The sequence below is a fragment of the Panthera uncia genome, assembly GCF_023721935.1.
Source record: "Panthera uncia isolate 11264 chromosome A1 unlocalized genomic scaffold, Puncia_PCG_1.0 HiC_scaffold_17, whole genome shotgun sequence".
Classification (NCBI taxonomy): domain Eukaryota; kingdom Metazoa; phylum Chordata; class Mammalia; order Carnivora; family Felidae; genus Panthera; species Panthera uncia.
Window position 1 is genome coordinate 130,394,264 of NW_026057577.1, and position 5,347 is coordinate 130,399,610.

A 5,347-nucleotide genomic window follows, 5' to 3' on the forward strand; every position below is an offset into this window, starting at 1 on the left:
GTGGCCGACATAATTAAAAAGAGCATAAAAATCCAATATTGTGGGAAATTCCATGATACGATAATCCTGAAGTACCCATAATTTATATCTTGGCACATTAAAAATGCTCTTTTTGATTAAAAAAGAGCTTCACAGATATCAATAGTCTTATTAGTACATTTAACGAATATGCTGGTCAATAGTCTAATTTTTAATTGTTTAAAGCAAACCCAATGCCACGCCTTGCAGACTTCAAGAGGGATAACTCCAGCTTTACCTCCCCATCCCTCTGCCTCCCTTCTAAACCCAGCCGTCACCCTAGCCCCAGGTCCATGCCTGAGAATTGCAGGCCATTTCAGTTTCTCTTCTTAGAAGAATGGCCCTTGAAAGGTGTTAAAGATGGTTCTCAGTTGTCGAGTTAGAGTTGGAAAATGGCAAGGGGTTGCCAGGAGGACAAGCTCCCTTGGTATCCAGCACTTGTGTAAGAACTTGCAGTACCTGGTGGACCACCAGCTGATTTCCTTGGAGAGCTGCAGGCTGGAAAGGAGAAAGGGGACCCTTTCTCATCAACCTAAAAATGCTAAATGTAGCTGTACATTAGAGCTCACCAACCAGATGATGATCACCAATATGTCAGGAGGATGTTCCCATTGCAGAAGGTGAGTATGTCTGATGTGGACACCAATAGTGTGCTTTCTTTCCTTCTGGAATTCATAGTGGAGGACAAGCAAGGCGAGAAGCATGTGAACAGGCACTCAGCTATATCTGCATCCACCCCAACTCCCTGAACTTGGGGGCTCACTGAATGGATGTGCCCACATCCTTCAGCAAAGTGAAACATCAGCAAAGGTGTCAGGTTATATTGAACTCCTTACACACATCTAAACTTTAAATTCACATGGCGACGTTGAGGGTTTGCAGGCTCTTTCATTCCCAAGACTTCGGTGCGTAGCCGTGAACGCTTATCAGAAGGAGCAGATCACAGCTCTTAAAACTGTTCTGAGGAATCTCAGGTTATTCCCCATTCCTTTGTCCATACACTCATTGGAATAAAACCCCCGCTGAGTCTGGCGATTCATTTGCGTGTCATCCATGATCCAACCTCATGACAGCTGGTCCAGCCTCAGGATGTCTGTTCATACCCTCATGTTACTCCTGAGTCATAACAGGACTCCATTACTATCCCGACATGGGGTCAGCTAATAAGGTGCCTTCACACCAGGGTCTCAGACAGCAGGGCTATCTAATGGGATAGAAGACCAGTTCCTCCCACTGAACACTATTGTGCCCAAATAATCTCAGTTCCCTTCTCCTCCGAATTCTCACTGGATAAAACTGTGTCATATCTACCTACACTCCTGATAGTCAATATCACCTGTTGGTCTGATAACCTCATGGACACTCCTGTCACCACCTTCCATGCAAATCAAAACCTTTCTTAACATGTATACTGACTTGTTTGGTTCTGTTACCAGTGCTGAATTGATCTACTAGGTATGAAATGACAGTCTCAAAGGTCAAGAAAAAAAAAACATAAAATCTTATTAACTTCACTTTAAAATATGAAAAGGAGTACGCATCCTGCTATTTATCAAAAAATAACCCCAACCATCATCCGCAATACCAATTTGGTCCTAAGTTGTGTTTATATATTGCAGATGAGTTTCAGTATGGAAACAACATTCAGCTGGCCTAATTCACCATTACTTGATTACAATAAAAATTGGTTTGCTAAGGTCTACAAACTTATTTTTTGCGTCTCATACAGCATGTCAATGACTTTGACAGACTGGAATTAATGAACTCAACTGGTATTTTTTGAGTGATATAAAAATAACACTTTTGATTCTATTCCTTGCTGCTTTGGAGTAGTTCTCAAATCCCTTTCATGACAGTTATAACATTTATAGTTGAGCTGTTAAGAGATCAAATTTATAGTTGAGGTCAAATATTTTAATTAAAATGGAAATTTCACCAGTCTGCCCATTAGAATGTGTTTATTTTGAGCATATGTAATTGTCTCTTGTATTGCTTTTTTTAATTTTTTTAATGTTTATTTATTTATTTTTGAGAGAGACAGAGACAGAATGTGAGTGGGTTAGTGGCAGAGAGAGAGAGAGAGAGAGAGAGAGAGAGAGAATCCGAAGGGGCTCCAGGCTCCGAGCTGTCAGCACAGAGCCCGACGCAGGGCTCGAACTCACCTGCTGTGAGATCATGACCTGAGCCAAAATCAGACACTCAACCGACTGAGCCTCCCAGGGGCCCCATCTCTTGTATTGTTAAATCTATAACTATTCTTTTTTTTTTTTTTAAACTTAGCCAGATAATCACCAGAACACTTTCTGCAAATAAAAGCATATACAAAAAATAAAATTTAACAAAAGAAAAACCAAATATGATACAAAAAGTCCCGTGATAATTCAGTTTTAGAAATTCGTAACTCAAGCACAATCCACAAAACTTTGCCAATGTTTATAGCTCAGCCTTAGCTCTAGAACAAGAAGATATATTTTGGGATAGAAAACTCTATTACCTACATATATATATTTAAAACTAATAAATGATTAAAATGGCTTTTCCTTATTAACTATTTGTCCAAGTTGCCAAAGGCATTGCACAGGCAGATTAAAATGCAGTACATTTTCAAAATTAATAGACTATTTTTTTAGAGCAGTTAAAGTTATCAAAAAAATTAAGTGGAAAGTACCGATTTCCTAATTACTCCTTTATTAGGTCTTTAGCATTTGGGGGGAGGTGGTTGGACTATAAAAGTCCCTGATTCAGTAAACTCTCCATTTCATTTTATTTTATTTTGTGTTAAAGGTTTTGTTTTTAAGTAATCTCTACACGCAATATCGGTTGTGATCTCAGATCGCAACCCAGAGATCAAGAGTCCTATGTTTGACTGAGCCAGCCAGGTGCCCCTAAACTTTCCATTTTAATTCATTCACAGTTAACACTGTAAAGGGAATCATTTTAAAATGAAAACCTTGAGGCACCTGGGTGGCTCAGTCTGTTGACTATCCAACTCTTGATCTCAGTCAGCTCTTGATCTCAGGGTCTTGAGATCAAGCCCCACATTAGGCTCCACACTGGGCATGCCTGAGTGGTTCAGTGGGTTAAGCTTCTAACTTTGGATCAGGTGATGATCTCATGGTTCACGAGTTTCGGCCACGTATCCGGCTCTGTGCTGACTGTTCAAAGCCTGGAGCCTGCTTCGGATTCTGTGTCCCCCTCTCTGCCCCTCCCATGCTCATACTCTCTCTCTCTCTTTCTTTCTCAAAAAATGAATGAACATTAAAAAATAAAATAAAAAATGAAATCTTAGCACCCGTCATACCTATGTTGTAAACCTAGGTGAAATATTGAAAAATATACCAATCCGTTAATAAAGATCCCTGACCCTACCAGGTAGGGAAAGATGGCATTGTCGCCAAGATCCTCAAACTTTAGCAGACAGTGGGAATCACCAGGAGAGCCTATTCGGCCTGGGGTTGCTGATTCAGGTTCTGAAGAGATAATAAAATAAATAAAATATTATAAAGTTAAACACACATGTTTCTGAATGTGTAAAAGGAAAAGCTGAGTTTTTAGATTCCTTACAAATATCAAGGTCCATTATGTCCTCAAAACTTCGGCATAAAACCAGTTCAGAAAGCTGTTTGCAGTATCTACAACACACACATTTTTAAAGATCATTAATTCCACACCGTATAGACCTGAACCCAACAGCAGTATCTCCATAAGTTCACTGAAAAGCATGTACTAGAATTTTCATAATAACATTATTTATCAGCCCAAACTGGAAACTACCACATAAATGTCCAGTCATATGAGAAGCCGTAAAAAATTAAGGAATATTCACAAAATCTGCATCAGTTATTTACAATGTGCATAATGCATAATTTATTAACATTATTACAAAAAGGGCAACACTAGTCTTTGGTTTTAGAAATCAGGAGAGTAGTTAACTGGAGTAGTGATTGGGATGAGAATGTTCTAGGCTTATGGCATTTTTGATCTGACTCTGACTAAACGCCTGTCTTCTGATTGTGAAGTCAATCCATTAAGCTGAACCCTTTTGATATGGGCACTTTTCTCTATAAATACTATATTAATAAAAACTTTAAAGGACATAGAAATTAAAAATGTCATTCCCATGTACTGCTTTTTATAAATACTTTATTAAAATAGGTAGAAAAAAAACTTTAATTATCACATGTTTTGTGAATGAAAAGAAAAACAAGTAACTGAACTTTCAGAGACTTTTAAGAACAGTCAAGAAAATCAAAATTATAGACACCAAGGAGCATCGGGAAATTGATATGGAAAAATAAATAAATTCAAAGTAAGTGGTTTAACCATCTGAAAAATAGTGTTAATGTTACTGGTCCTATGGGCTCTGTGGCAATGCGTTCTTCTATGAAATACACGAAGACTACATCCAGAACAAATTCAGTCTCACTGGACTCAGTGAGCACATGCCTCCCCATCCACAGCTGGAGCCTAATGAAGAGATTGGAGACGACCCTAACCAGAGCGACCTAACTGAGCAGGCATCCCAGATGCTTTATGGATTGATCTATTCCTACTATATCTTCACCAACCTTGGATTCACCTAGATGTTGGAAATGTACCAACAGGGAGAATTTGGCTACTGCCCCACATGGACTACGAGAACCAGCTGATGCTTCCACCAATCTTTCAGACGTCCCAGATGAGACCACAGTGAAGCTCTACTCTGCCAAGCGCCTGGACGTGTCCACACCCAAGACACCATCAAGGCACCACCACACAGACTGTGCCTATGTTGTCATCTGTTTTTGTCATACAATTTTCATAGCACATCCCTAATGGCGGCTCAAGAAACTCACCAACCAATTTGTGCCCAGGCTTTACAATTACAAGACCCATTCAATGGCCTTGTCATGACAACTCCAAAAACCCCGTCAAGACAATTTGCTGATTCCCCATGTAACCCATCCCTCAGTCACTGATACCTCCATTCCTTTGCTGCCACACTTTAGGGAACCTCCATAATTTTTAGCTTAATTAAAGGGCTCATTATTTTGGTAGGACTATAAAATTAAGTGGAAGAAAAGGGAAAAAAAAACACATTCAAAATGTATATAAAATCTTGTCAGATCTCTTCAGGAAAAAATAAGAAGGGTTTCATGCCTTCTGATATTGAAATTGCAAGGTGATATGTCATTGTTGTTTATAATTCTGTGCTAATATATTTAATTATTAAATACAATTCATTGTCCTTTTTAAAATACGTTTGCAAATTTAATTAAGGAACAAGAAGACTACTGAACAATACACATAATGATGACGAAATGTTGTTGAAGAAATTTTTTAGACTCTA

The 5,347-nt window shown here is 38.7% G+C and overlaps 1 pseudogene; it reads left to right on the forward strand.

Moving 5' to 3' along the window:
* The first annotated feature begins 378 nt into the window (after positions 1-378).
* LOC125935302 (casein kinase II subunit beta-like) lies at positions 379-4,911 on the forward strand (annotated as a pseudogene).
* Positions 4,912-5,347: the final 436 nt, after the last annotated feature.